Source organism: Saimiri boliviensis, chromosome 18, assembly GCF_048565385.1.
Source record: "Saimiri boliviensis isolate mSaiBol1 chromosome 18, mSaiBol1.pri, whole genome shotgun sequence".
Taxonomy (NCBI): domain Eukaryota; kingdom Metazoa; phylum Chordata; class Mammalia; order Primates; family Cebidae; genus Saimiri; species Saimiri boliviensis.
Window position 1 is genome coordinate 22,717,472 of NC_133466.1, and position 11,603 is coordinate 22,729,074.

General features: G+C 35.5%; 1 pseudogene; it reads left to right on the forward strand.

The window, feature by feature from the left end:
- The first annotated feature begins 9,732 nt into the window (after positions 1 to 9,732).
- On the forward strand, positions 9,733 to 10,770 carry LOC101054409 (ADP/ATP translocase 2 pseudogene; annotated as a pseudogene).
- Positions 10,771 to 11,603: the final 833 nt, after the last annotated feature.

Sequence of the window (11,603 nt, forward strand, 5' to 3'; positions counted from 1 at the left end):
GCTTTTAATGATTTTTAGAGTTAGACAAAAAAGGTATAATCCTTTTTTAAGTGATGATAATCATTAAGTTTTCAAATAAGTTGTCCTCTAAAGTATGTTTTGAAATTAGTGATAGAATTCATTTATGAGAATTTTGTGTCTGCCATTTACAGGAGCAATAGGTAATTGTCTTTTGTTAAGCTACCAGAATCCTTTTGGTTTTCTCTGCTTATTTCTGCTGAGAAACCACACACACACACACACACACACACACACACACACACACACACACACGCACAATGACTTTAAAACTAAATAACACACTAAATCAAAAATCATGGCTTTGGGTCTTTGGCACAATGATTTAGAACTAATATAGTTTGTAAAATAAAACACATAAGGATTCATGAAAAAATTTACTTAAAATTATATTTCTGAGTATATGGATGTACAGACATATAATTCAAAATTTACATAGAATTTACAGCAAAAATATTCTTGATTAACTATAGAACTGGGAAATTAAATTTTGTACATCATTCAGTATTCAAGTTGTTCATTAGCGCAACAAACACTTATCAATGTGCATAAATGTCTCTTCATCATTAACGTGGAGGGCAAAAATAATAAGTAAATCAAATGAGTAAAGATGCTAAAAAAGAATACAATCTCACTGATTTCCCAAGAAAGTTTCTCAGTCTAAGAAAAGTAAACCCCTGTCTGTTTCTCATTATTGTAATTCAGAGTCATGGTTTATGTTTAAGATTTACACATTACCTCTATTTGGGTGATTTCAAGAGAATATATCCAGCATTGTTTCCTAGCAATCTACTCGGAAAATAGCAGATTGGAATTGTAATTTGGGTCATATTTTGTGTTTTACATGTGTAACATTTATTCTTTTTTAACCTTGAAATAAATTCTATCTTTGCATCAGACCATGTATGACTTGCAGTTGACAATGAATAGTTGAATTATTTTGATGCTGTGTATGAAGATAACCTCTTGGGATAAAAGTAGACACATGGGTCTTAATGGATTTCATATTTCTTGCCTATAAATACTTTTTGACTTAAATATATATTTGCCAAAAATATAGAGACTGTACCTTATTATTGGATACTTCACTACGTGCTTATATAGGCTGCTCATAATATTACACTATAAAATAGAATACAATTAAGATAAGCACTCATAGAAACACTGCTCATCATAATATTGGATAATTGTATATTATTTCTTATTTCACATTAACTTTTCATTGCAAAACACAATTACAGTGGTATTGCTTGTATAGCAACAGTAAAATGTGTTAGCATTCTTACTCTGTACTTTTGAAATACGGAAAGAAAAAGTCAATTGTAATGTAGTTTAGTTCCTTTATTATGTCAATGAGGAATCAAAAACAAGAGAATTAAAAACCTCAACAGGTTTATACTGTTAATTTTTGCAGCATGGAGTTCAAATTCATGTTACCAAACATACTGTAATGAGCTTTCACTACATTCATTAACTTCCATACAAAAGAAAAAATAAACTCATCTTATTATTTTTTCATTTAGTTTTTCTAAAAATTTTAAATAAATAATTCATAGAAAAGGTCATAAATATTGAGCAGTTTTGAGTGTGATCAATTTTATTATTCCTTCAATGGTGCTAACTAGTATTTCCAGCTGTTTATAGTATAAAATGATTTTTTTTCTAATGCATAGTTTATCATTAAGCATTTATGGAATATTTATTACTTGCCTATTTGATGTTCATAACTGAATGGAATCATGGTCCTTTATTTATAGGTGATGAAATCTATTTTACTATGAACACATGACAGTTACACATAAAAGAGTTAAGTAACAGTATGAATCACGATTTTAATTCATTATAAGTTGGAAAAATAAAGAAACTCAAAAGATATACCTGCTCTTGGATCAATTATAGAGGTTAGATTGAAAAGCTGAAAGACTTTCAAAAAGCATTTATAAAATGACTTTGAATATGAACATAAGGTTTCACCAAACATATTATTTATTTCTTCTTAGAATCAATTCTTCTAATAAAATAATTATTTTATACATAAAAAGTAGAGGCTATCCATTCAATATATAAATAAATTCATGGTGAATATATTGCTCTCAATAATTTATTTAATAATAAGTGATACCATAAGACAAATTTTATGCCATCTGCTTTGTCTAGTTTACCCTTCCTCCTTCTGCTGCAAAAACATGGTGGAGAATTTCTAATAACATTTCTGTGTTTATGTTTACTCACCTTGAGAGAAAGAAAACTATGATTTAATTTTCATGTTGGGACAGACACTAGGATTAAATAAATGTTATGTAAACAAGTTGCTTTGTTCTTTAATACTAATTTCCTCATTTATAAACAAAGTGAAATAAAGCAACATGATTGCTAAAGTTCTGTAGTGGATGCAATTGTGCTTCCAAATATTGTGATTTTATTTGTTTCATGACCAACTCTGTAGAAGGGTTACTTAAATCCATCATGTTGAACTCAGGATTTCCATTTTATGTGCATCAACTTCAATAGTCATGTGTGATGCTCCATTTTTATTTTTTCCTTTTCTAAGTTATTCAGAGAGAGGCTGCCTGGTCCATCTGCATCTTGGAGTGCAGATGACATGGAGAAGGCCTACAGCCAATCTATGATTGACCTGAACATTAACAAAAAAATAGAACTTTATTTCTGTAACCAAGGAATTTAAATAAACTTTTTTTACTGTAGCATGACTTATATTTCAACTGATACTGTGACCATTAGTTAATAAGTGCATAATGATGCCTACTATTCTAAGTGAATATCTTTAGATAGAAGTTTGTATAAGAGAGAAATCATTAAAAACAACTTACTTAAACATATTGATTGCTATGTTTTTAAATGTTTGTGTAATCTAAAATTCCTAGGTTGAAATCTAACCTTCAATATGATTATATTAATTGGTGGGAACTTTGGGAAGTGACTATATCATAAGGGTGGAGCCCCGATGAATGGAATTCATGCCACTGCAAAAGAGACCCAACAGGCCAGGCGTAGTGGCTCATGCCTGTAATCCCAGCACTTTGGGAGGCGGAGGCAGGCAGATCACCTGAAATCAGGAGTTCAAGGGCAGCCTGGCCAACATGGCCAAACCTGTCTCTACTAAAAATATAAAAAAATTAGCTGGGCATGATGGCGTGTGCCTGTAGTCCCAGTTACTCAGGAGGCTGAGACAGAAGAATTGCCTGGACCTGGGAGGCGGAGGTTGTAGTGAGCCAAGGTCACACCACTGCACTCCAGCATGGGCGATAGAGTGAGACCCTGTCAAAATGCCCTACAGAGCTTGTTTGACCCATCCCCATCCACTTGTAAAGTATGAAAACATCTGATGAAGTAAGAAAATTCCATTTATTAGGAATCAACTTTTATCAGATGCAAATAAATTGTTGTTCATAAGCCACGCAGTTTATGCTGTTTTATTATAGCAGTCCAAGTGGACTAAGACATTTATCGCCATGATAAAAGATTAACAAGTTTTCAAAACGTACTTAATCTGCCTTTATTCTCTTTAACATGACCGCAAAACTGGATCTATAACTTATCTGTATATGTGACACTGATACTTTGTATATTGACATGTAATCTAAATGTAGTCGTAATAGTAGATACTTTTACCTATTATGATTTTCGGAATGTCGAAAAGGCCATCAGCCTTAAAATAAACAAAGAAAGAACAGAGATGTTCCCTAAGACACTTTCCATGTCTTAGAAATTAGAAAGAAATTTTCTTTTCTACAGTACTTATCAATTCCTTTAAAGGAAAATAAAAGTTTTCCTTTATTTGTGATAAAATTTTCCTTTATTTGTGATAAAATCACAGTCTATCTATTCAGATAGACTGATATTTGTGATTTTATCACATCCTTTTTGAAAGAGTATGTTTTAACGGTGCATATAGGAGGAGGATTTGTAACAGGTAGGTGTTAGAAGAAAACCCCCAACCCCCAAAGCAGGAAAAAAGATGATATACATGTATATTGGTTGCTAAAGACTAGTTTTGTTTACCTTAAATTTTTGCCATGATTCTCCTGAATGACATATTTTTTCCTGATTTTTGCTCCTGCGTAAGAAAAATAAAAGATACGACTATTCTTTTTAAAAGGGGAGAAGCATTTGGAATATAGTATAATGCAAATCCACAATAACCTTTAAGATATTTTACAGAAGGAAGCCAGATAATCATTCTGTATTAAGTTAAGGTTTCTATTCATGTAATATTTGAAATCATCAAGAATTTAAAACATCTTTTGAGTTTGTTTTTCAAAGTATTTAAATGAAAATGCTATGGAGTCAAAATTTTCTGTATGATGAAACTGTTAAATGTGATTATTATTTTTTAACATTGACCAAAAGACTTTCTCAAATTATTTCATTCTGCACTATCTCACTTTCTTCCCCAGGAGATCATTAAACAAATATGAAGATACTTTTGTAGCTTGTAAAATATACTTAGGATTTTTATTGGATTTTATTTCCCTTTTTTAACCTGTATTTTAGGCTCATGGGATCCATATGCAGATTTGTTACATGAGAAATTGTATGTCACTGAAGTTTGGTGTATGAATGATCCCATCACCCAGGTAGGGAGATAAACTATGCTGCTATATCTCATTTTGAACCTTAAATGTGAAAGAATTTAATACATTTATTTTGAAAATTATTCTTAAAATTTTATTACATAGTATCTTTTCATATTTGAATAGCCTAAATTCTCTGAGAAATGCAATTTTTCATGGAAAATAATAAAGTGTTAAGGATACATTGATTCTTTTTACTACTAGATTCTCTTGGTGATGGAGACTATGCCCTATGCTCTGTCTTGACAAAGTAGAATTCAAACTCCATCATTTTGAGTGACATGAAAAACATTGAAAGGATTGGGAATTTGATAAGGGTGAAATAAAATATGGGTCTTGGCAGCTTTTCATTATTATGAAACAGACTTCAAGAAGATTAATGCTTCTAGGTATTATTTTATGTTATTTCAATTATATTTCTGGTCATGCTTCTATTCTAATATATGTATTTTGTGGAATTTTCAAAATAAAAATTTTCTCTAGTACTCAGAATATCCCAATTAATTTTAAGTAATAACTATTTAAACATTTAAAGATATGACAGTTTTCCACCAAATCTAATATTCCCGTCTTAAATCTGAAGGCAAAGATAGTATCTTGACTTTTGTTGTACTTTTTTAATATGCCGTGCCCAGGTAACTGTTCTACACCATTTATTTAAGTATGACAACAACTCTGTGAGGTGGAACTTTCATTATTCGGACCTTATAGATGGTAAAGCTCAGAGTAATTAATTGGAGAAGTTAATTACTTTTCTCAAAGCCACATCAAGAGCATGTGGCAAAACTAGGTCTCAGACACAGGTCTGCTGAAATCACCTCGGCTATTTTAAGTTATTTTTATTCTACCTCTGTTTACTGATGAAAACATTCTAGGAAGATACCAGATACAGTTTTCGTTGTTGAGTTTATGCTTTCATGTCCTTTTATTTTTAATGAGATATAAAAATCAGTAAAATAGCCAAATCTTATTTAATGATAGATTTTATAAATATATTTACTTAAGTAACTGTAACTACCACTCATATAAAGATGTAGAATATTTCTGTCAATCTACAAAGTCTATTGCATCCATTTTCAAGCAGTCAATATCACGATTGACTTAATTTCATATATGTCACACACATCAAATTCATAGTGTTTTCTGGTTTTGGGAAAAAATAGGGTGGATAGGAGACAGGACAAATATGCAGGTCACTCTTGAACATACAGAACAGTGTGTGGAGATCCACACTGGAAATTTTTGCTAAAAGAACCACCACAGGAAAATAACAGGGAAACTGAAAGAGTTCACAAATCCTCTGAAAGAAGCATCTTGCCACTGCAAGCTCCATGACACGACTCAGATCATAAGAGAAGGATCGAACCGTATGCAGAGCTGAAACAGATTTAGGAAACCAAGTAAAATACAAAAGTAGAAGAAGCAGTGGGCAGACCTCTGTAGGCCCTCCTGGTCTCCAGCTCTAATCCAGGGAAGCTTTAACTCACAGAGGTCCTTGGGGAAGGCAGCCAGCAGAATTAAGGTGGGACCACCAGGTGATGGACATTTTTAGCTGAATTTTGTAATGATTTTGGCTGAACATGAATTTTCCTGAGCAGAATCTAGAGGGTGCAAATGGGAAATGCACATACAAGCATAGATGCCACAGCCAATGATGCAGGAAGCAGGGAAGGATAAGGCCTGAAAGTCTGGCTTGGGCGTGATTTTTCATCAGGGAGGCTTGAAGCCTGTGGCAAAATCTCAGCCCTGATCACTGGCTGCCTGAATATAAACTCAAGGCTACTGATGGGGCATGAGGAAAGTAAGGCTGACCTTGTTGGTTGCATGGGAGCTGGGTGAGGTCTGTCACTGCATTTTCCCTTACTTCCCTGGTGGCCTGTATGATGCAGCAGAAGCAGCCATAATCTCCTGGGCAGCATAACTCCATGGCCCTCCACACCCACAGTGGCTACAGAAATCCCTGCTCAACAAGAGTCTGAGACCAGAGCCGCCTAACCCTGACTGCACCTGATGGGTTTTCTCTATCTGACCTGGTAGTCGATGACAAAAGACACAGATTCTTGAAAGCTCTATGACCCTGCCCATAACCTGAGAAACCTGAATAATGATTCTGGCCAACCAAGGGCAAGCTTATATCACCTTCGAATACCATAGCTGGTGCTCTCTTGAAAATGCTACCTCTTGGCTGGAGGCCAACGAACTCAAGCCATTATGACAACTCATAACAGAACAACCCTGCTTCAAAGAATGAGAAAACAACCATATGCAACACTTTGTTAATTCGACCATCTGCAGCACTTTGACTAACCAGCGGTCCTAAGTCTTTCCATATGACAACTTCATTGCTAACAGAACCAGCATTCGAGTAAACCTGCACACTAAACGAAATAACGACTCCCACAGAGTCCACTTCACTCCCCTGCCCCCTCTACTGGAGAAGTTGCTGTTATCCATGGCTGGGAGATCTGAAGACAGATTACATCACAAGACTCTTTGCAGACATTACCCAGCACTAGCCCTGATAGCCCTACTGGGTAGCTAGACCCAGAGGGGCAATAGCAATCACTGCAGTCCAACTGTCAGGAAGCCCCATCACTAGAAAAAAAAGGTAGAGTACCACATCAAAAGATCACCCAGTGGGACCAAGAAGAAAAAAAATCAGAACAGCAACCCTTGAGTTTCAGGTCTTTCTACTGAAACAGTCTACCTAAATAAGAAGGAACCAGAAAAACAATTCTGATAATATGACAAGACAAGATTCTATAACAACTCCAAAAGATCACACTAGCTTTCCAGCAACGAATCCAAACAAACAAGAAATCTCTGAACTGCCACATAAACAATTCAGAAGTATTAAGCTACTCCTGGGGGTACCAGAAAAAGGTGAAAACCAACTTAAAAAATTAAAAGACAATCAGAAACATGGATGGAAAAAGGCTCCAGATAAATAAATATTTAAAAAGTCACGACTTATGGAAATGAGAGACACACTTAGAGAAACACAAAATACACAGGAACCGTTTCATCCCCAAACCATCCCCCACCTACCTCTTGTCCATGGCAAAATTGTCTTCCATGAAACCGGTCCCTTGTGCCAAAAAGTTTGGGAAGCACAGTTTTAAAGGATTTCAATTTATTTTCTATTTCTCAACATGTTCAAAAAAGAAACATTGTCCATAGCATAGTGAATTTAAAAAATTTGCTGCTCAGGCATTTTAGAATGAGTATGATGACACCTGGCAAGATGTAAGAACAGTAGTTAATAGTGCTAGTGGGACAAGTTCTGTTTTCAGCTCTGGATCAGGAAATACTGGCGTCGTCATGATTTTCAATGAGGGACTCACATGTTAATGTCCAACGTTTCTGTGTATGTGGAATGAATACTTGTATTTACATATTTTTAATTCTAGTGTCTACGTTTTATTTATTTTTAAGTTCTTCTAAGATTTATATGTGAAATGAGCCATAAGATTGTTATTTTATAGGATGAAAAACAAAAAAGTTTTAACTGAAATTTGCTAACAAAATATTTATAGTAACAGCTTCTGGATAAAATGCTACTATCCTAAAAATACCATATAGTAAGATTGTTCACAAGATAGGCCTCAAATCTAAAAAAAAAAAAACAAAAAGAACCCCCAGAAAATCTGAGGTTATTTTTAGTGGCAATATTTTTATTTAAAAAAAAATACTTCTAAAATAGAGATCTTTAAAAGGTCAGGTTGCTTTAGTACTGCCAAGTGAAGAATCATGAGGTTCATCACTTTGAAAATGAGAGTTTTATTTCTAAAGGAAGGTACATCCTGCAGGCAAGAAAAGAAAGTGTTTCAAGGGTGGGAAGCATAAGATAAGAATTTATACCAAATGGGTTGGTTACCTGTACATATTCAACAGGTTATCTGAGGAGCTTGGATATTCACAAAGGGAAGGTGTACAATGCGTATCTGAAACCCTGACTGGTCATGGTCAAGAACTCAATTTTTGTTTTTCCTTTAGGTTCTCTGAGGTCTTCCTGAGTTAGAAGAGGTCCACTCAGTCAGTGGGATTGCTTGGAATTTTATTTTTATTTCTCAGTACAAAAATAAATAGAGACACCACACACATGCACACACCCTAAGAAAACATTAACATTTTTTCTTCTATTCTTATTTATGTTATGAAACACTAGCAAATCTTTTTCTCAGGCATTCAAGAAAATAACGTAGCCTTTTTTGGTTTTTAACTGTGGAGAACTATGCATTTATTTATTTATTTATTTTTGCTCTTTTCTTAGCTTTGCCAGGAGATATGGTTACCTAAAAGAGAAGAGATAAAACTACTTGTTAATTTAACTTTCTATTAGTGTACTGTATTAGAAATAAAATTAGACAAAAGAAAATCTCCTCAAAAGTGAAAATTAGAAAATTTACACCTGAGTGTCAAGTTTATTCCAGCAATTAATTTAGGCAAGAAGGGTAAAGTTGGCTTTGCGCAACATGGTATTGCTAAGCAAAAAACAAAATAAAAAACAGAACAACACACACACACACAACAAGGAAATGGGAACATGGGAAAAGTATACAGAGCACAGCTACAAATATGTCCTTTGCCTGTGGTCTGCTATGGTCTCCTTTGCTTGTGTTTTATCACAGCCCGATTCATGTCCAATTTCCCATCTTTTCTCTATGTTAAGTTGCCTCGCTTTAAATTCATAATCAAGAATCACATATGGGCACTGTCTGCACACTTTCTTAGTTTACCCATCAAGTCTTACAGCTTTCATTCTTAGCTGTATGCCATTGACCCCCTTAATTATATTTTCTATTAAACCTTTCTAAACTGCAAATTTGTATAAAGTGTTTAATGAGCTCTCCAGTCAGTAATTTAGTATCTTTAAAGTTGAACTATTTTTTTTTAATTCCTAAAAGAAACCCTCAACCCTTCCAGAACTTTCTTATTTAAAGTAAGGGCAGCCTAAATAAATAAATAGTATCATCTTAATACTGCTTTCTTTCTTACTCTCATCCAATCCATCAGGGATACTCTCCTTTCTTGAAAACGCATTCTTGGCAGACACGGAGTCAAAGCCAGTTCCAGCCCAGTCCCGACCAGGACAACCTCACTCATCTTTCCTTTCAACATGACAGATGCTGCTGTGTCTTTTGCCAAGGACTTCCTGGCTGGTGGAGTAGCCACAGCCATCTCAAAGATGGCAGTAGCGCCCATCTAGAGGGGCAAGCTGCTGCTGCAGGTGCAGCATGCCAGCAAGCAGATCACCGCAGATAAGCAATAAAAGGGCATTATAGACTGCGTGGTCCATATTCCCAAGGAGTCCTGTCCTTCTGGCGCGGTAACCTGGCCAATGCCATCAGACATTCCCCCACCCAGGCTCTTAACTTCGCCTTCAAAGATAAGTACCAGCAGATCTTCCTGGGTGGTGTGGACAAGCGGACCCAGTTTTGGCACTACTTTGAAGGGAATCTGGCATCAGCTGGTGCTGCTGGAGCCACATCCTTGTGTTTTGTGTACCCTCTTGATTTTGCCCATACCGGTCTAGCAGCTGATGTTGGTAAAGCTGGAGCTGAAAGGGAATTTCGAGGCCTCAGGAACTGTCTGGTTAAGATCTACAGATCTGTGGGATTAAGGGCCCGTGCCAAGGCCTTAACATGTCTGTGCAGGGTATTATCATTTACTGAGCTGCCTGCTTTGGTATCTATGACACTGCAAAGGAAATGCTTCTGGATCCCAGGAACATTCACATCTTCAGGATGGTCACACAGACTGTCACTGCCATTGTTGGATTGACTTTCGGTTCATTTGATACCATTCGCCACTGCATGATGATGTCATCAGGGCACAAAGGAGCTGACATCATTTACACAGTCATACTTGACTGCTAGAGGAAGATTGCTCGTGATGAAAGAGGCAAAGTTTTTTTCAAGGATGCATGGACCATTGTTCTCAGAGGCATGGGGGGTGGCTTTTGTGCTTGTCTTGTATGTTGAAATCAAGAAGTACACATAAGTTATTTCCTAGGAATTTTCCCCCTGTGAATAGGCATGTTGTATTATGTAACATATCTTGAGCATTCTTGACAGACTCCTGGCTGTCAGTTTATCAGTGGTAACTATTTACTGGTTGCAAATAGGAAGCAATAGTATTCATCTGACCAGTTTTCTCTTAAAGCTATTTTCATGATGATAACGATGGGACTCAATTACATTTTTTATTTCAGTCACTCCCAATAAATAACAAATTTGGGGAAATAAAAATATCTAAAATAAAGAAAATACATTCTTAATCCAATTACTTAATATCATATCTACAGTAACTACCTTAGAGAAAACCACCAACTCTTCTCTCCTTGATTATTTAAATACTCTCTGGGCCAGGTTTTTAGTTTCTCACTGCCCTACTAGAATCTTGACACAGCAGCCGGAGGCATTCTTTGAAATGTTTAATAATTTCACTGTCTACTCAAAATCTTATAATGGCTTCCGTTTCTCCCAGTATTTCCAATGGCCTAAAGGGACCTGCAGGATTTAATCCCCTCTCTCTGTGCACTCTGACCTCAAATTGTTTTATTTTCCTTCACACTTACTCTGCTTCGGGCACACTGACTCCCTGCTTTGATTGATTACTGTTAAAATTCCAGGCCTTCTTCAGTTTAGGGGCTTTGTCCTTCCTGGTACTTCTGCCTAATTTGAGTTTCCAGCTGATATGTATGTAACTAACATCTTCACCTCAGCTAATCCTCTTTTCAAATGTCATCTGAAAAATAAAGCCCATCTGATAATTCTCTTTCATTCTCTGGCTTGCCTATTTTATGCTCACAATGTCCCTCACCTAGTTTTACTTTTACCCTCATTTATTACTCTCTACCATACTGCGTAATTTAGTTAGTAAATATGTTACCTAGATTTTGTGTTTACTATCCATCTCTTCAAGCTCGGATGAAAGAGGGATCCTTCTCTGTTTTATTACTGATGTAGAAAAGTGTCCAACACTTGG